The following is a 21,606-nucleotide window of genomic DNA, read 5'->3' as shown; positions in this document are numbered from 1 at the left end:
TTTTTGGTCCATGGTATTGGATACGATGGTTTTCAGTCCATGGTATTGGATGCTTTGACCTGTATAAATATGTATTATAACATTGAAAGGAACATAATGAAAAATGAAGCTGGTAGTCCCAGTTTTGGGATCTAGGGGAAAATCTCTCTGTATATGTGTTTTATGTTTTATACTCTTGCATTGTTTATTTTTTGTGTTTTAGAATTTGTATGCAGGTAATTTTTGTACAGGGGTAAAACCTACATTTGGTATCAGAGAAGATTTGGCTTCAAGGGGACGCCTTTGTTGCTGAGGGGTTTCGCTCGGGCCTGTGGTAGACTCTATTCAGTGGGAGATCTACGAGATCGATTCTGGTGGTGAAAGAAGATGTTGAGAAGTGGAAAGATAGAGATCAATAAATTTAATGGTCAGAGTTTTGAGTTGTGGAAACTCAAGATGGAGGATCTGTTGGTGGATAAATATCAGTGGATCGTGGTCGATCCGGGTACTAAACCAACGAGAGTGTCTGATGAAGAATGGAAGAAGTTGGATCGGAAGGAAAAGAGCACAATACGATTATGTGTCTCAGATTTAGTATTGTTGAATGTATCAGGGGAAGCTACAACGAAGGCTTTGTGGGACAAGTTAGGGACTTTTTACCAATCTAAGTCTCTGGTGAATAAACTATTCCTGCAGAAAAAGCTATATAACCTGAGGATGAAATATGGAGACTCAGTGACAGAGCATCTAAACACATTTAATACTATGGTAAGTCAGTTAGCATCTATTGATATTAAAATTTCAGATGAGGATAAGTGCATCAGTTTGTTGTGTTCTCTACCAGATTCGTGGGATAGTGTGGTTATTGCAATAGGTAGCAATGCAACTACCTTGCAGTTTGATGAATAGTCTCATCCTTGCTGATGGAGGAGATGAGACGGAAAAATATGGAGAGCTAGAATGGTGATGCCTTTTCTGTACAAGGACGGTCCAAGAATAGAAACAAAAATAAGTCATTGAGTGGGAGATCTAAATCTAGAGGGAGATCTAAATCTCTAGGAAAACCTGTAAAGTTGGTGTGCTGGAAATGCAGAAAGGAAGGGCACTACAAAAGGGACTGTAAATCTAAAGCTCCTAATAAAGGAAAGGGATTTGATGATGCTCCTTCTACAAAGGCAAAAACCACCTCAGATGAAGGTGGGGATGTGTACTTGGCTTCTTCAAGTACACATGTAGATCATGAGGCATGGTTGATTGACTCAGGTACATCCTTTCACTTCACTCCCCATAGAGAGTGGTTCTGCGAGTATGAGAAATACGATGGTGGTGATGTCTTCTTAGGGGATGATAGGAAGGCTAGAATCATTGGTCATGGAAATGTCAAGTTGAAGTTGCAAGGTGGAAGGGTTAGAACACTTCCGAGTGTTCTGCATATTCCTACATTGGCTAGAAATATGATTTCTGTAAGCAAGCTGGATGATGCAGGTGTAAAAACAGTGTTCGAGAAGGATACCTATAAAATGGTTTGGGGAGCACTAATATTGATGTGGGGAGTTCGAATTGGAACTATGTACAAGCTGCAAGGTAGCACTGTTATTGATGGGTGCAACAGTTATGTGGTTCCCGAAAGTGGAGCAGAAAATATAGTGGTCTCTGGAGAGAAGACCATGTTGTGGAATCAAAGGCTTGGACATATTGGAGAGAAGGGCCTTCGAATACTTCATGGTAAAGGTATGGTAGAAGGTATGAGTAATAGCTCTCTGTATTTTGATTTGTGTGAAAATTGTGTATACGGGAAGTAGAATTAGGTGAGTTTCCCCTCTGGTAGTAAGAGGGCAAAACAGATATTAGAACTTGTGCACAGTGATGTGTTTGGACCTGTGAAGGTTCCATCACTGGGTAAGTCTGTGTACTATGTATCATTTATAGATGACTTCTCAAGGAATACATGAATATATTTCCTTAAGAAGAAATCTAAAGCCTTTAACAGGTTTAAAGAATTTAAGGCTCTCGTGGAAAATTAGACAGAGAAGAAGATAAAGGTGTTGAGGATAGATAATGGTGGAGAGTTTTGCAGCAAGGAACTTGAAGAATTTTGTAAGAAGTGTGGTATAGCATGAAAGAAGACTACTCCATATACACCTCAGCAAAATGGAGTTGCAGAAAGAATGAATAAGACATTGATGGAAAGGACAAGAAGCATGCTCAGTGGTGTTGGGTTAGGACAGGGATTCTGGGCAGAGGCGGTGGATACTGCATGTTACCTGGTCAACAGGTCACCTTCATCAACATTGGAGGATAAGACTCCATAAGAGGTATGGACTGGTAAGAAACCCTCTCTTTCACATTTGAGGGTATTTGGATTTGATTCATATGTACATGTTCCAAAGGAGAAATGAACCGAGTTGGATAGTAAATCTGAAAAGTGCATATTTATTGGGTATAAGGATGGTTTAAAGGGTTATAAGCTTTGGAACCCAGTCACACGGAAGGTTGTGTACAGCTGAGATGTGGTGTTCAGAGAGGTAAAAGATGTTATTAAACATGAAGTCCAACCAAAGGAACTTGGGAATATAGAGTTTGAGCTTAAGGAGGAAGAATTAGACTCTACAACAGAGGAGGAATCAGAAGACGAAGAGCCACAAACTCCGAGTGTGAGAAGATCAGTTCGAGAAAGAAGGCAGCCAGAAAGGTATAGTCCATTTGCCTTCTGTTCAAATTTTGCTTTGTCTATTAATGATGATGATCCCAGAACTGTGAAGGAAGCAGTGGATTTAGAGGATGGAAAACTCTGGAAAGAGGCCATGGTTGATGAAATGGCATCTTTGCACAAAAATGAGGCTTGGGATCTGGTGAAGTTGTCGGCTGGAAGGAAACCCATTAGCAGCAAATGGGTGTTCAAGAAGAAGAGAAATGCAGAAGGAAAGGTGGAGGAATACAAAGCTCGGTTGGTAGAAAAAGGTTATTCCCAGGTGTCGAGAATTGACTTTGGTGATATTTTTTCTCCTGTTGCCAAGGTAACTTCTATTAGATTACTTTTATCTGTTGTTGTTGCTTTTGATTTTGAGGTAGAACAGATGGATGTGAAGACAACATTTCTTCATGGGGTTCTGGAAGAGGAGATCTACATGAAGTAATCTGAAGGTTTTGTGGTGAAGGGTAAGAAAGAACTGGTATGCAAGTTAAAGAAGTCTCTGTATGGGTTAAAACAGTCACCAAGGATGTGGTATCAGAAACTTGATACATTTATACGAGGACTTGGCTTCACTAGAAGCAAAGTAGATCATTGTGTGTATTTTAAATTAATTGGTCACCGTGTTATTTATCTGGTCTTGTATGTGGATGATATGTTGCTGGTTGGAAATGACAAAGAAATTATCCAAGATTTGAAGACCCAATTGTCCTCCAAATTCGATATGAAAGATATTGGTGCTGCAAACTATATTTTGGGCATGGAAATTAAAAGAAATCGGGCAAAGAGGAAGCTCTAGTTAAACCAGAGGAAGTATGTCGAGGCAATGCTACTGAGGTTTAATATGCAGGATAGTAAACCGGTGAAGGTTCCTATTCCTGTAGGTGTGAGGTTATCTGCTGAATAGTGTCCCAAGACACAAGAAGAGGAAGAGGACATGTCCTGTGTTCCATATGCAAGTGCAGTCGGTAGCTTGATGTATGCAATGGTCTGTACTAGACTAGAGATTTCACCTGCAGTGGGGGTATTGAGCAGGATTATGTCAAAACCAGGGAAGGAGCATTGGACAGCAGTGAAGCGGATTTTCAAGTATTTGCGTGGCACTAGTGATTATGGTTTATGCTACCAAGGAAGACTAGGATTGGATAGAGTGTTGGATATTCATGGCTTTGTTGATGCAGACTGGGTTGGAGATCTAGATCAGAGAATATCTACAGGTGGGTATGTGTTTAACCTATTTGGAGGTGTAGTCAGTTGGATGAGTAAGAAAAAAATCTGTAGTGGCACTATCAACTACAGAGATAGAATACATGGTAGCAACTCATGCAAGAAAGGAAGCAGTTTGGTTATAGAGATTGTGTTCAAGTATGGGGTTAGTACAGGGAGCTATAAGGATAGACTGTGATAGCCAAAGTACAATTTTCTTGGCAAAGAACCCCGCATATCATTCAAAGATAAAGCACATTGATGTTCAGTATCACTTTGTGAGGGATATGATAGAAGACAAAAGGGTGTTGCTGGTAAAGGTGGAAACTTTGAATAATACTATAGATGCATTGACAAAATCTGTGAGCTCTAAGAAGCTCTCTTGGTGTAGAGAAACAATGGGCGTTTCAGGGCTTGAAAAATGACTAAGCTCTCTTGTGGCCCCCTATGGAAAGAAAACAACAAGTGGGAGAATGTTGGGTTGTGTTATATTCTTTCCATGACTAGCCCACGTATTTAATTGGGGGTTAGAGGGCGGGAGATCACAGGGGTTTGAGGGGTACCCGTAACCCCACCTTATGGGGTTCGGGGCAGCGCCCCTTAAAATTTTGGTTTTGGACCCTATGTTAGGTTGTGAGGACCCACCTATGGTTTTGTGCATGATTTTCACACATGTTTTTTGGACGCGATGGTTTTCGGTCCATGGTATTGGATGCTTTGGCATGTATAAATATGTATTATAACATTGAAAGGAACATAATGAAAAATCAAGCTGGTAGTCCCGGTTTTGGGATCTATGGGAAAATCTCTATGTATATGTGTTTTATGTGTTATGCTCTCGCATTGTTTATTTTCTGTGTTTTAGAATTCATATGCAGGTAATTTCTGTACGGGGTTAAAACCTACAAATTTATGACTCTATTTTACCAAAACTAGGCATTGTATGAGTCTATTATTACCTAAAACCATCTCAAAACACTCTTCATTGGCTCCAACAAGTAATGAATAATCCATGACATCAATTGACTGCAAACATACATTGCACACAAACATGATAACTGACTAGCTCAACAAAAATTTGAAACTAAGATTACAATTATGTTAGCTTAAGAAAAACGAAAAACTATCTTTACCATGAGAAATGAAGTATCATTCTAGAGTACTCTCTCTAAAAGGCACTTGGATTTATTCCCAAGAAATATTTGAGAAGTTGGCATGGTCTCTAAGAGATTCTGGTCTAGAAGAACTTTGTTGTTGCATGATGAATCTGCATTATAACAGGAGCAATCAGAACCTTTGATCTCATAAAATCTTGTTACATTTGTCCTAAACAACATATTTTCCATTACCATCAGTTCATCCTGATCACTTTTCCACCTTTTTCATTATTTATAGTGACCTGAAAGATAAGCACATTATGTAGCATGCAGACACACAATGAAGGAAACAAAGCTTGGTAAACTCTCCAGGAGTTTGCAAAAGGTAATTTTGAAATATAGAATAAACAATAATATGAGTATCCAACCTGATAAATGCCAAGAATCTTTACCAAACATGTGGGGCTTCCATAACATATTGAGTCACACATATGTTTGAAATATTCTGAGGAAAGCTTCATAAAAGACTCTAATTCTGTCCCGGTGACTCTCTTAATAATACATATTTCATCCAAGGATTTTGCAAAAAGCACATTTCTCTTTCTTCCTTGAGGTCCCCATTTCTTGCAGTGATTTAGTGACAATCTAAAGTCCATCTTTGTTGGACAACACATTTTCCTAAGGGCATCAAACTGTTTTGCATAATAACAGGTCACCAAGTACTCAATTTTTCTGGGAGGACCCTCAACATGAAAGGATATTTTTGCATGTCTTTTCTATATTGTGATGTATCTGAACTCCCATTCCCTTTGGAGCCATATGTGTAAATATCCTCATATCTCGAACTTCTCTCTTTGGAAAGAACTTTACTCGAGTCTAAGGAACCATCTGACAACCAAAGTTGATTTGAAACAACTCCACCCATACCAAATAAATCTGAACATTCCTTTTCTTTATCACTCTCTATTTCATTTTGCTTCTCACTATTAGATACCTTATCATATAGGAAAGCATGATATTCTTGTGAGCGTAGTGCATAAGCTATTATTCTTGTTGGTTCATCATCATAAACAATAATAACCATATCATTGGCACCAGTTGGTAAAAGCTGCTTACCCACTCCATTACCACCCAAACGACAGACTAATGAGACAAACATAGGACTATAGCTTCTCTCAGAGTGAACTCTAATAAACCCCAATAAATTTTCTTGTAAACCCTTTTTGTAACTTTTTAGTAAGTTTGACATGGGAGCCCCAATGCAACTTCCAAACTCTTTCCATAGATTTAGTGATTTTACTGTTCAGGGAGGGATTCTTTTCTCAGGCACCTCTATTCCACCTTTATCGTGCATGTTTTAGGTAGATTCGTAAATTATCCCATCTCCTATTGAAATTTTTTGAACTAGATTAAAATATTATCTATCAACAGATTATGGAAACAGTAGCCAAAGTGGCAAAACCAACTTCCCGCCCTTGTGATGTCACAGACACAACCTGAGATTTTACTAATTGGCTTTCTCCTATTTATGTTACATCTAATGTATTTGATAGATCAGCCAGGATAGGAGAATCATGCTTTGACAGTTTCCAACAGGTTTCCATATCTTCATTAAAACCGTTTGTATTGTCCCTACTATCAACAATTTCAAAAGAAATTGTATCAAAAACATTTATGTTGGTATTGCATTCACCATTATCCATGTCAAAAGTATGAAACATGGTACCATTAGTTATATTGGATGAATCTCTAATGATTGGATATCCTTACATGTCATCCAGACATTCTCGGTTGTTTTATCTTCTGCAAATTTAATAATTTCCATGACTTAATTTAATTTTCCATTCAGACTCCCAATTCCCTTTAAATGGTCACACAAGTGGGAATTTCCCACATTGCTAATCATGGAAAGTTGCCCAGATCCATTATTTAAAACATTCTTGTTGCCAACTTAGATATCTTTGAACTAAAGATTCCCAAAACATATAGCTATGTTTAAACAATTTCCATCAACCATGGAGCCTGTGTCCTTTGTCATCAGAATTCCAAAACCACCACTAGCATTGTTACTATATTTGACTCTACCCTGATGGTCTCCAACTTTTTCATTTATGCTAGAATCATATTCCTTATGTGGAGTCTTAAAATCCTCCAATGGACTAGATTCCAATTTGGAAAGAGATTTTTTCACTCTAAGAGATGAATCTAAATGGAAAAGACAATGATCCTATTCATAGGCTTCATCAAGAATAAGACACCTTATATTTTTTAGCTTTGAAATATCAACAATAGGTCTTCCAAGTTCCAACATGCCCAACACTAATGATGGCCTCTTGCAACAAACCCTGTTTGAATTTGATAGATTGCATCAAAAGAATGAACCCTATGAAGAAATGATTTCCAACTAAGCAATTTCTATAAACAAATATGGAAATATTCATTAAGTGAAATATTATTCTAGCATACTATCATGTTAGACAACCTAAAGTACACTAAACAACCTTTATATACATCTATAATATCACCTCAAATTCAACTCTCTCTTTATGCAACATTCCTTCAAGCTCTGCAATTTGCCTACTTGATTCAAGAACCTTAATACAAGAATAAAAGGATCTAGATGTGGCGATTTTATGTCCGAGAAAATTAAAAACCTCTCTAAACAACACTTCCACTTTATATGCAACTTGTTCATTTGCATCAAAATGCACATTAGTTTGGATATGGGGGATCCTACACCATAGGTAGTGTTGTAGCTTCCATTGTTATTTTTGTCTTATTTTTAATTTTATCACAAAAAGAAATAAAAATCAAAAGAAATGGAAAATCAAACCATTGTTTAAAGGCCATGTAGGTTTAAGAGGTGTGATCAAGCAATAGCTTGATGAGTATGATGAGGTGTGTTGCGGGGAAACAATAAGCACGAAGGTTAATTAAGGCTCAACCCCCACAGTTGACCGTGACGTGAGCATGGTTGACCACAACGTGTGGCCTAGAATCATTGCGGGGGTTCGACCTCAATGTAGTTCCCTTATATTCTTTACCCCCGCAAAGTCTAAAAGAAATGAAGTATTTTGTTTGATTGACGAGATGGCTTTGAATGTAAACCTACGAGAAGATCTGGGCCATTTGATCGACATGCCACATATCCAACGGAAATCGGGTGGTAACTTATCGGACACGATGATATATCAAACATAGTTTAGACTTGCTGAAGAATGGGCTAATCTCAGTCGTCCATCCAAAGAGACGGGATCCGATGGATATGGGGTGAAAAAATAATCGGGTTTTAGCATTAAAGTCAGACCCGATAGATTATTAATTGGCAGTTTATATTTCCCATCAAGTCCATATGGGAGTCAGCAGAGCGTTGAAAAGGCAGACTCGATAAGTTTTATTTCAAACAGATCTAAAGTCTCGCGAGTTTCGAAGGATTGAACTATTGATTGAATAAGTGATTGGATGGTTCATGTACAGCTAAGGTGGACCCGACAGGTTTATGAATCGGATTGTTAATCCTTTTCAATTTCGTGGTAAACTAATGTTCCATGTAAATTAGCAGATTCCATTGTTTAAGCGAAATAATCAAAATTAGCAATGAATGACTAAAAATCCAAAGAAAGGTGATTGGTCGGGTTTTCTTATGTTTTGGCCAATCAAAACGTGCACGATACATATGTAAGCCTAGGTCCATGCACAGGGTTTGAGTCAAATACAGTTTATTATGATTAAAACAGTTTAATCATTATTAAAGCATTTACAAAGAAACTCGGCAACCAAAAAACAGAGCCAAAAAGGCTAATAGTCATCATCATTTTCTAACTTCTGTTACTTCTAGTTATTCTATGTTCTTTAGAATGAGGTGTGTTTTACCCTCTGTGTAATGTTTTGAAATAATTTTTACTCTAGGCAGTTAGGAAAATAGTTAAGAAGTTTGACAGTTTTGGTGATCACCAACTGTCTTATAATGTATAAAAAGAGGAAAATTTACAGAGAAAGGGTTCAAATTTTGGAGAACTTGGAGACTAAGCTACTGGATTCCTGATACAACTGTTGATTAATGAAGAATTATAAGTTTTCCATATGTTGTTGGGTATGATTTTGTGTCTTCTCTATTATGTGTCATCTTATGTTTTCTTCCTTTGAGTATAGTAATTGAAGTTGCAGGTCTTTATTTGCCTATGTAAATAAAGTTAAATTCCTTAAAGAGCGCTCCTATACTTGAAGTTCCCATCTCTGCAATTCTTCTAAGTTACAAATAGTAGTTTCTGTGTAAAACAACATATTATCTATAACTTTTCCCAGTGTCACAAATAGTAGATCCTGTGTAAAACAACATATTGTCTATGACTTATTCAATCTTTCTTCATTCATCATTTGTATTCAACAATCAAATGGCATTCTGATGTTTTCTTGTCACCTAAGTATTGAGGGTCAAGAACTAGATTTCCTAGGTCCTTCATTTGAGAACACAATATATAATTAAGTGACAAACAAGTGACAAACAAATGACAATCATCATAATCATTAATGTCTTAAGCACAATTTCTATACAGCTAGGAAATTGGTTTCTTAAGGTACAACAAGTAGGATAGGCATATATTAATTAGAAAACATCTACCCATATGTACAATTTGTATCATAAAGTACCACTGTAGCTTCCTTTTTTATTTGATCTTGTTGATATAGATCATGGAACCTTAATTTTGAAGGTTTAAAATGCACAGGTATAAAATTGATGGAGGAATATCAAAAACATGCAATCATACTGCCAAACATGTCACATTGAATTTGGGAACAATGTAGGTCCAATAGATTAGTATGAAATAACCATTAATTATCACACACAACTATGGGTACTCTGTAAAAATCAAGAGCTACATAAATTATGTAAGATATCAGAAGGTGAAAATAAAAAAATAACATGAAAACTACTTGCAAAATATAAAGCGACCAAATTCAATGGCATACCCATAAAATCAAATGCAGTCTCAATGTAATGAATGACCACATCTTGCAACTATACTTGCTGCAACATGATTAGAGAAACTAAGCTCTAGGAATTTTCCAAAGGATAAACCCCATGCAACATCAGACATGACTACTCGTTGGGTTGCTTCTGGAACTCCATCTTTCCATGCACATTTTAAGCACATATGCCACATCCATATTTTCCCTTCACTTTCACCAGGTAATGTCAATAGTAAATGTAATTTTCTTACTGATATTGTGAGGCTACCCTGACATTTTGTATAGCAAAGAACACGTGCTTCTAAGTTCTGAGGGTTCATTATAGAAACAACGAGAATTATGCATGTTTTTGGTATGTTGTTACATCAAAAATTTTCAATTATTACTGTGTCAATGCAAAATATACAAGATATCAAGATAACTCTATGGAAGAAGAAAAATACATGAAAAAAAGCCTACTTGGTCAAAAAAATCATCCCTGAGGTACCTTCCTAGTGACTTGTCAAAACTGCCATAATACTTGATGTGAAAGAGTTGTGAATGCTCACAGATTGTCTACTTCAACACACAACAACTTGATAACAAAACCAATATACGTTGATGATAAGGAGGAGAAGGTGGAAAGTCTTTAGAGAACCCATTCTTGGTTTCTATTCCCTAAAATTTTCTCATCTTGAAAAACCTTGGACTTCATTTCCTTTTCTACTATTCCTTGATTCACCCATGCCACCTTCCCAGATAGCTCCTTTGTTGTTATTTGATAATTAATATTAACCTTGGATGAAAGAGAAATAATGAAACCATTTTCCAGATCTCAATTTTTTCATTCCTTATCTCGAAGTTCCAAATATGATGTGCCTTCCCCATATGAACCTGGACCCGCATGACATATAATTTCACTTGGATATGCCTTTATTGAAGATGAAAATCCAAATAAATCGGCTGAAGGAGTAGTTGGCAAGGAAGGTCTCTTTCCAGATGGATATATATCTCACTATACCCCTGTAACTTGAGCACATGTATTTCCTATGGAGGATCTCTTAAAAACAATTTTTGTTTAAACAAGACTGGTTACATCAACACTAGATTTACTAGTAACATGTGATATAGGTGGCCCCATCCCTCCAGTAGTAAGAGGTGGTTTAGACTCTCCCTTATTGTTATCAATCAAAGGGTCATCTGCTAAGGTAGAGAAAATTGACCTTGTCTTATACATTTTCAGGTTTTCCATTTCTCCTGATTGTTTTGTTTTGGAATAGAAACAATAGAACTGGGTAGCATAGAAATAGATCTATCTAAACTTAATTGTTTGTCTGGAAATGCAGCAGTTATTGGTTATTTCAATGGAAGTTTAGGCAAGGTGGAACCTTCATTTGCAAGGAAACATGTCTCAAGGGCTAAATGGTAAGTTGCAAACCATGCATATTGAACATGTTTAACTTTCTTCAACTGATCATGATTTGCACCTATAAGAAGAACCTATAAACACAAGAGCAGAGTGAGTTCCATAAATTATGACTTCAAGAAAAGAGCATATAACTTAAGATCAATATGTCACCTAATTTGGAGATAGTCAACCATATGAGATACTTTCAAGAACGCAATTTTGAGAACTTCTTTACTTTTTCAGAAATATTTAAGAGAAAATATTATATTGATTTCTAGGCTCCAGCCTCCATTTGTGACTTAAATTATCATAACATACATAATAGAAGTACCATTTCTACTAGAAATATTAGAATTTCATGGCATATTAAGAATAAATATAATACTTATTTTAATGACAATAAAATATTAAAAATACATAATGAATCATAGACAGTTTACCACCCTTGGAATCACCATCCTAGACTAGAAAACACATTTCTGTTTTGTATTCGAAATGTAGATTTATTGATTCACATCAAAACCTGTAGGATAGAGGACTGATCAACATGAGAAACATTTCCTGCATAAAATCAAAAATAAAGTGTAATAGTGTAACAATATTTTATAGCTACAGTGTAACATTGTATGATGAACACTGCGATTGCATAATGATTTACAAATGGAGTGTAAATATTCTTGGATGTCAAACCTCCATGAAAAGCTATGTCTCTGTTTAGTTCTTGGACAAATTGGTTGGACATGCAATAATATCAAACCTAATAATGAATGCTCGTGTAAATATTTGGATATAGGCTACAAAGTGAATAGATCCATGTGAAATTCTTTCCATTGTCCTTTCAAATTCACTGTCATAGAGTATATTATTATTTATTGCTGGAAATGATGTTGTCTTCCATATATCAAATGGAACAACATTAGCCAATCTATAACAAATAACATCACACCACTAAGCCTAACAACATCTTTATTATCATAAATTCTTTTATGATTTTAAAAGCCGGTACATGAGAAGCTTGGTCATATTTTAGCCTTTTATATCTTTTCTAGTCATAATGATGCGCTCAAAGCTTCCAAACTATGCCCATTTGTGGTCCCTTTACTGCTGTCAATAATCTCAACATGTGTGCAAGTGCTAAGTCATCTTTCCTTTGGGACTGTGGACAAGTTTCAAAACACTGAGATAGATTTTGTGAGCACATCATCCTCATAATATCACACATATTGATTCATGTGTCCAGGATCATGTTACTACAATCCATAAAACCATGGGTTGAAAGAAAACATGCATCAAGGCAAACTATCTCCATCAAAATGAAAGGTATATGCATCACCATGATCAACCCAAAACAAGAAGCATGATATCACCAAGAAACAAACCATCAAAGAAAAGATGGAAACGATGTAGAAGAGGGTTTGTTACCATCATCAACAAACTATTATACATCCACATGAACAGTATCATCTCAAAGTTGGGAATCACTACATTCTAGAAGGAGAAGCATCGCTAGGTTGTTCACCTCAAGATGAATTACTAACAATGATGACCTCATCTAGCAAGGGAAGACTAGAAGAAACATCCAAAGGAGAGGATGGACTAGATGATAAATTAATCCCTTTAGTCTCGACTCCCCATAGACTATTCAATAACTACAAAGAATGAACTCGGAGGAGTTTCTATAGGTGGACCAACACAATATGGAGATGTGGAAAGGTTCACTACAACTAGTTGGGAGTCATCAACAAGCAACCCAACAAGAGAAGAAGAGGCATATTCCATGGATACATGTTGAGGGTCATCACCAGAAAGGCGCAATAGAAGAGACCTTATCAATCATCATGAAAATGCTCATCAAAGATCACATTGTGGTGCTTAGTCACTTAGTGAGAGGTAGGGTCATAGAGATGATAGCCCTGAAAAGTTTCATAGTAACCAACCAAATTCCTATGAGGAATCTAATGGACATGAGATATATCATGTCTTTCATGATACAAGTGGGTCCATGCACTTAATTAAAAGATCCTAAAATGTGAGATAAAGGACTTCCAACCATGCAACCAATTGTTGGCATTATGATACAAGTGTTGTCCTTGATGGCAACTCACTCACAGGTCAGTTCAATTTTTGATAAAAGGCAACTCACAGTGTAACAAATCATTTCAGAGGTAACAGGGCATTGGCATAGAAGAACATGAAGATGGAAGTAAGGTCCACTAATCATAATGAAGAAGTTGAAGGAAAATAATGGTGTAAAGAAGTTTAAGATGTATATGCAAGTCCAATTTTTCAAATGAGCATATACACGCAGGTTCACACAACAAAAAGAGTGTATATGTATGCACACACTTTCACAAGAGGAAAAATGCGTATAGGTTGGAAAATCAAGGAAATTCAAGGGTAAAGAATACCAGTGGTCAATACCATGGTATTAGCACACAATATTGAGCGGAGTAACGACTATTTGATCCCATCCAAAAATACCACAAGTCCTAAGTGCGGTTTTGGTTTGAGGTATTGAGATAGGCCAAAAATTATATAAGGAGGAGAAGATCAAAGGGCCAAGGTGTGCAACTGAAAGGGTTTCTCAAGAATAATTCTATCTAAAGTATATTTTATGTTGCAGGGGCTATGTTTGTGATATGATCTGAAAACTTTGTGCACCTTGTATTCAATGTTAGATCTGGATCATGAGATCTAAAATGACTAATCACTAAATGGTCTGATTTTGGTTGGGCTAGATCTGGTTGCGTACACCTATTTTATTCTTTAAATGTCATGATATGGGTATGTCTGAAGTCTAGAATAGCAACGAAGTTGTGAGTTAATATTTGCAAATATATACGCTAGTTCGCCTGGGTAAGGTGCATATACACGCAAGTTCGACTCTTCCAAGTAGTGTACACAAAAGAAAAGCTTATTCTTCAAAAATTACTGATCTATCTGATCAGCTCTATTGTTTTACTTTTGTCTGTCAATGAAGTCTTCTTAGATCTGAATGTAAATCTGAATGCATAAGGAGTTTTGTGTCTGATTGACTGATTGTTTAAGTGAGAAGGGTTATCTCTGCTACTGCTTTTCTAGAGCTCTTTAAATTGATAGTATATGTTCAATATATTGTTGGTTGGTATAGACTTGATTAAAAAAAAATTATGTTACAGCAGTTTGAAAGGTAAACGCAGGTTTTGATAAAGGAAGTAGCGTATACATGCAGGTTGGGTTCAATAAAATAGCGTATGCATTCTGATGTATGATTTTTGAAGTTGCAGTTGGTGCTAAATGATGATGTAGTTTTCTGGGTTTAGCACAGTGTTCTAGTGACAATGATCTAATTGTTCAGATTAACTAATTGTTGGTTGATGCAGTTTCAGTTTCAAAGTTTTTGAAGGGTCCACTATGAAAATTTGATGAAATGAGGCCTTCATTTGTATTGTTGTGTACCAGGAGCATCCAGTCTGAAAATTAATGAAACGTGGTCCCTAGAGTAAGAGAGAAGGTCGTAGCCTTCTATAGGCTGGCGCCTACGTACTAGTAAACACATCAACTAGTGCAAGAGCTAGGGGGTTGTAGCTCCCTTCCAGTAGAAGCTAGAAAATGAGAGAAGGTTGTAGCCTTCTGCAAGTGGGTGCCTGTGTACTGGTATGAGTCTGCACCAATACAAGATTGTAAACAAATTTTCTTTATATTAAAAGAAGACAAAGACGACATCAGCAGGTGGTTTTTCTCCCACATTGGGCTTTCACCTTAAATCTTGGTTTTCATGTGTGTTTCTTATGTGTGATGGTTTATTATGTCTTTAATGCACATAGTTACTGCATAATAAGTTACTGGTGCACTGATTAAAGATCTACACATGATAAATTGACTAAATCCTAAGTTCTTTGGATATACATTGGTTTCTCTAATCATGGTAGCATGTACACACAAGTTCACTTCACTGAAGTAACGTATATAAATATTTTTTGCAAATGAAATATTATTGAACTGTAAATACTGATTCACCCCCCTCTTAGTATTATTTCCAACAATTGGTATCAGAGCAGGTACTTCAAAATAAGCTTGATCGCTTGAAGGAAGATCTTTCAAGATAAACAATCACAAAGGCATGAGATCTATCAGACCACCAATCTTCAATGGGAACAACTTGGTATTTTGGAAAATAAGAACCAGAGCCTATCTTCAATCGCTTGGTGATCCGAATTTAAATAGGAACACAACAAATTATAGAGATAACCATAAACACAAAGATGCAACGGAAATAATACTTCATTTCATTAATGTAAAATACTGAAATCTGCTTACAAATAGAAATGGAAATAAACCAGCTAGGGTGATGGTAGCTTATCTCTGAGAAGATATGTGGCGGATACATGCCTCTGAACTATGCTACAATGAGGCTTGCAGGCCTATTTATTATTGAGAAATAATGGAAAACCCTTAACAACCCAAAACCTAACCCTAGAAGATGAAACACCAAATTGTGGGCCCCGTTTTGGGTAAGTTGGTACATCAACTTATCGAGGTCATAACTTTGGCACTCGATCTTCGTTTGACACGTACAAGAGCTCGTTAGAAAGATCTATTTGAGCACTACAACTTTGGGAAGAGAAAAAATGGGCCATGGACCTATGTTGCTCCCAGATTTCCCAAAAAACGTCATTTAGGGCCTCAAAACGACTCCGGAAGTTCAGGACTCAAAAAACTGCTAAAAATAGTAAATTGTGCTACAATTACAGAAACTTAAAAATTGAAAGAGATAGTTGTGGGAGTCCAAATGGGATAGGTGTGTGGCCACCAACATCCACCTGGATCATTCCTCCCCCCTTAGGAAGCAATGGTCCCCATTGCATTGAGTTCCTCCATCTGCTGAGCTTGGTCCTTGGTGAGTTGTTCTGCAATCTATGATGTGTCCAGTAATGGTGGGAAGCATGGTCGAAGGTGTTCCACACTGAACACTCATTGCAAGCGAAGGAATGGAGGAATGCTGTACTCTGAAGCATTATTTCCTGTAGCCTTGGTAATGGTGTAAGGACCATGTCGTCGTGGTCAGAGTTTCTGATGGGCTCTTGTAAGGCGTTCTTTCTGCAGATGCAGCCAGACTTTGTTGCCCACCTGAAGCTTGTGTGGTACCCTTGTGGGTGAGGAGAAGTTGTTCCTGTGTTCTGTCATGACCGTATCCCTTTGATGCTGCTGCTGCATGGAGGAACCCTTCATGGGGGTCATGGATGTGGTGACGATCTTCCTCTTACTTTGGGAACAAGCCAAACAAAAAATGAATTTCCTAGTCTGGGAGATGAGCTTGTTGCCTTTCTTGGCAGTGATCAAAGAGGTGGCGGTAGGTGGGGCTACCTCCGGTATCCTGTATAATGAATTACACAAAGAAATATTGACAGCATGAGGCCTTGACTCATACATAGCATGTCGCCTCCACAAGTATGGCTGGCCTAATAGTACATTACAAACATATAGAGGTGTAACATCACACAATACCTCATCTGTGAAGGGCTTGATGTTGTAGGGAAGGTGGCACTGCTGGTGAACTTCGAGATCTTGTCCTTCATGAAGCCACCCGATACTGTAGGGCTACAGGTCTGGTGTAGTCAGTAGGCCCGACCACTTCACGACCTCTATTGAAATGAGGTTCTTTTGGCTACCACTATCGACAATGAATTGTAGTGGCAAACCCTTCACTCACAACTGTGAGTGGAAAATACACTCCCCCTCCTCTAGGTCTTCGAGCTCATTCTTCTAGATCTTGGTGGTGGAAATAGTGACGATGGGCTCCACATCAATGATCTGCTTCCCTTTTCCATTCCCCTTGTTGGGTTCTGACTCAGGCTTGGAACATGCATCTGATTATGAAGCCTTCAACTTGGCCACCAACGACTGCTTGGTCCGACACTCACTTGTGTTATGAGTGGGACTCTTGTGGAACTCACACCACTTTATTGTGTCCTTCTTCGACTTTGTGGTGTTGTTCTTTTCTTACGGCTTCAACAGGTTGTCTTTGGTCACCCTGCCTTGGCTTTGTCCTTTGATCTTCGGATTTGCAGATCCAAAGTCTCGCTTCTTCTGTTTGAACTTTTGCTCGATTTTGACAGCGTATCAGTATGTCCTGCCGAGCGAGGAGATGTTTAGAAACTCCATCTCTTCCTAGATGTATCTATGTAGGCAGCTGTGATATTTGAGTACCAAATGCAGCTCAGAGTCCTTGATACCCGACTGTGAGCGAAGGGTATGAAAAATGTTTGTGAACTCCGGCACATATTGGTCCCTTCCCTGCCGTAGTGTGGTCCATTTGATGTATTTGTCCTCATAGCTTTTGACAGGGCAATACTGCTCCTTGACAGCATCCCAGAATGAATCCCAAGTCGGTGCAGCTGAAAATAGTGAGCCTGTACTTTCATTCTTCTGCTCGCAATAGGTTTCCCACTAGTCCTTGACATGGGGGGCTGCTTTGAGAAGAGCGAAAAAAATCTTTTCCCAACTCAAAAATTCATGAACAGAAAAATACCCATCTAGCAAATTTAACCATTTATCTACGGCATTTGCGTCTATTTGACCCTCGAAGATGGGGATTTCAAAATTAAATTGTAACTTAAATGGTGTGGCATTTCCAGAGTAGCTGTTGGAAGCCGATGCGTCGCCTCTGGGTAGCCGCTGAAGGATCTGTGCAAAGCTATCCATCATCCCATTCCTTTGTCACTTGAGGGCTTCTTTGAGCAAGATTTTGATAGGATCTCCTGCCCCATCATCTTTCTTTTCATCCGCCATGGGAGGCCATCGGGATTTTCGAGGCTGGTCTTGCAAAGGTCCAATCAGTTTAAGCCCTAACTCCTTATATCCTGACCTCGTTGGGGACATGCAAAGAAAAACAGAGAAAAAAGGAGACCGCTTTGATACCACTGATCCGGATTTAAACATGAATGCAAAAAATTACAGAGATAGCCATAAACATAGAGATGTATCGGAAATAATACTTCATTTCATTAATGTAAAATACTGAAATCTGCTTACAAATAGAAATGGAAATAAACCAGCTAGGGCGATGGTAGCTTATCTCTGAGAAGAGATTTGGCGGCTACATGCCTCTGAGCTATGTTACAATGAGGCTCGAAGGCCTATTTATTGTTGAGAAACAATGGAAAACCCTTAACATCCCAAAGCCTAACCCTAGAAGATGAAACGCCAAATTGTGGGCCCCGTTTTGGGTAACTTGGTACATCAACTTCCCGGGGTCGTAACTTTGGCACCCGATCTTTGTTTGACGCATACAAGAGCTCGTTAAAAATATCTATCCGAGCACTACAACTTTGGGAAGAGAAACATTAGTCCATGGACCCATGTTGCTCCCAGATTTCCCATAAAACGTTGTCTAGAGCCTTAAAATGGCTTTGGAACTTTAGGACCCGAAAAACTGCTAAAAATAGTAAATTGTGCTACAATTACGGAAACTGAAAAACTGAAAGAGACAGTTGTGGGGGTCCAAATGGGATAGGTGGGTGGCCACCAACGTCCACCTGGATCACTTGGAACCAATGTTTGGGAAATTGCGGAAGGAGGATATCAATTTCTAGCAGCAATACCTACAAATTTATCAGGTAAGAAGTTATACGAAACCAATGCCAAAGCAGTCAATAACTTATTGGGAAGTCTGTCAAAATCGGAATTTGTCAAAGTCATGCAGCTTAAGACATCCAAAGAGATATGGGACAAAATCATTCAGATCTATGAATGAGACTCCCAGGTAAAACGTGCTAAGCTTCAAACTCTTAGAATTCCATATGAAACTCTTAAGATGCATAGTGATGAGATTATTACTAGTTATTTTATATGTGTATATGAGATTGTTAATTGTATGAAGAATATGGGTGAAGAGATAAAGGAAGCTACTTTAGTAGAGAAAATTTTGAGATCTTTGTCTTCTAAATTTGAGTCAAAAGTATCTGCCATAGAAGAAAAACAGGATCTTCAAACTATTACTGTGGTTCAACTCCATGGAATTCTAACTTCCTTTGAAATGAGGAAAGGAGGTCCATCAGATATGAGAGAAGCCAATTTTAAAGCTTCAGCAAAGGGAAAAGAAAAGGAAGAGCACAATGAACCAGGATACATTTCAGAAGAAGAAGATGAGGTAAATTTTGTCAAGAAGCTTCAATGGGGTTCCGAAAGATTCAGAGGTAAGCTACCATTCAAATGCTTTGCTTGTGGTAGAGTTGGCCATTATACTGCCAAATGTCCTCATAAAGATAAATATGAAAATGGAAAGGAATATGCAAAAGGCAATAGAAAACAGGTTGTTAATAGAAGGAGTTACTATACTCATGAAGATAGTGATGGTTTATCTAATAGTGATGAAGATGAAACTGAACAAGATTATAAACTACTCATGGCTTATGACAATGATGATTGTTTGGATGCCTTAGAAGAGGAATACTTTCATGAAGAAATCACAAAACTCAAAATATGTTCAAAAGAAAAGAATATGATCATAGATACGTTGACACATCAACTCACTGAAAGAGAAAAGCACAATGAAAAACTAGAATGTGAAGTTGTGGGTCTAAGAAAAGAACTTGAGAAGACAAAATCTCTTAATCTTAGATTTGCTAAAGGATCAGAAACTTTAAATGAAATCATCAAAGTTCAGTGTTCTCCTCTTATAAAGCCAGGTGTTGGATATACTGAAGAATCATCCCAATATTTAAAGTCGTCAGCCTCCACCAGAAGCTATCTTGATGCAACAAAGACCAGTGAACAGTATGTCAATCGTCAGAAAATGCCTAAAAGTACTCATCAGGTAAATCATGCTCAATTTACTCTAAGGATGAACATCAATAGAAGCATCAACCAACAGGTAAACAATGCCGAAAGATTCTATGATCATAGAAACTTCTTTAATGGACAAAGTTTTTCATGCCATAACTTCGGAAATAAGGCTGCTCAATGTGTTGCTTACAAAACCATCATGACTAGAGAAGCACGAAATCAAAGAAGTGTAACATGAATCAAGAAAAGTTCCTATAATAATTTTTCTCCTCTTGAAGATGAAATAGAATGTTCGTTTTGTAACAATTTTGGTCATGAAGAATCTGAATGTAGGAGCAAATTTTGACCAACACTTCAAAAGGAGCAAACATCATCAAATTCCAAGATATGGAGAAAGAAGGAATCTCAATCAGAAATATGTGGCATAGGTCTGTATGCAAAAGGACAAGAGAATCAGTGGTACATTGACAACGGATGCTCCAAACACATGACAGGTGATAAAGAGAAACTACATTCATATAATGCTTTAGAAAAAGAAAAGAATGTCTCATTTGGAAATGACATACCAACTATCATTAAAGGTAAAGGTTCTGTTTTCTTGAAAGAAAATGTTAAAGCTAGAAATTGCATGTATGTAGATGGTTTAAAGCATAACTTGTTGAGTGTCAGTCAAATGTGTGATCAAGGAAATGAAGTTGTATTTCGATCAAATGGATGTGTGGTTCATGAGCTTGATACAGGAAAGACCGTAATCAAAGGTACAAGAACTCCAAGCAATTTATACATACTCAAAGTAGGACAACAACAATGTTATCTAAGCAAAATAGATGAAAATTGGTTATGGAACAGAAGATTGGGGCGTGTAAGCTTTTCTCAAATAAGAAAAGCATATAGGCTCAAGGTGGTCCGTGATCTTCCAGATATCAACATTCAGAAAATACCATATGCAAACCATGTCAAGTTGGTAGGAAAACCAGGGTTCATTTCATTGAAAAATAAGGATCAGCAAGTAAGCCTCTTAAATTCATCCATATTGATTTATGTGGACCAACAAGGAAAAAGTCACCTCGTGGAGAAGAATAATTTATTTTATTCATCGATGATTTTTCTAGAATGTGTTGGATAGGTCTACTAAAGCATAAAAATGAAGCATTTGAAAAGTTTAAAGCCTTCAAAGCTTTAGTTGAAAATGAATCAAATCGAAAAATCAAATGTATCAGATCTGATCAAGGGGGAGAATTCATATTACATGAATTCTTTGATTTTTGTGAACAACATGGAATAAAAAGGCAGTTCTCAGTCACCAAAACTCCTAAATAAATTGGTGTAGTGGAAAGAATGAATAGAAAAATTCAACATGTTAGGGCCTAAATCTACCTCAAGCTGAGAAAGGCAGGTCTAGTGTAACATCAAACCATACTTAACCTGGTAGCTAGCCCTACCAGGTCGGGACAAGGCTCTCTCCTTGTCAATCTCAATGAAAATTTATCAAGGAAGGCTTGAGATGA

The 21,606-nt window shown here is 37.4% G+C and overlaps 2 pseudogenes; both read right to left on the bottom strand.

Annotated features, from left to right (window-relative positions):
- The window catches only part of LOC149156637 (1-phosphatidylinositol-3-phosphate 5-kinase FAB1A-like), a 39,977-nt pseudogene extending 33,300 nt beyond the window's left edge, over positions 1-6,677 (bottom strand).
- Positions 6,678-7,487: 810 nt separating this feature from the next.
- Positions 7,488-11,176, bottom strand: LOC149156636 (1-phosphatidylinositol-3-phosphate 5-kinase FAB1B-like; annotated as a pseudogene).
- Between the last annotated feature and the right edge of the window lie 10,430 nt (positions 11,177-21,606).

Source organism: Pinus tabuliformis, chromosome 9 (genome assembly GCF_031772625.1).
Source record: "Pinus tabuliformis cultivar Carrire ecotype Pingquan chromosome 9, CPIR1, whole genome shotgun sequence".
In the NCBI taxonomy this organism is placed as follows: Eukaryota; Viridiplantae; Streptophyta; class Pinopsida; order Pinales; family Pinaceae; genus Pinus; species Pinus tabuliformis.
The sequence above is the reverse complement of the archived record's forward strand: the minus strand, read 5'-3'. Positions and strand labels throughout refer to the sequence as shown.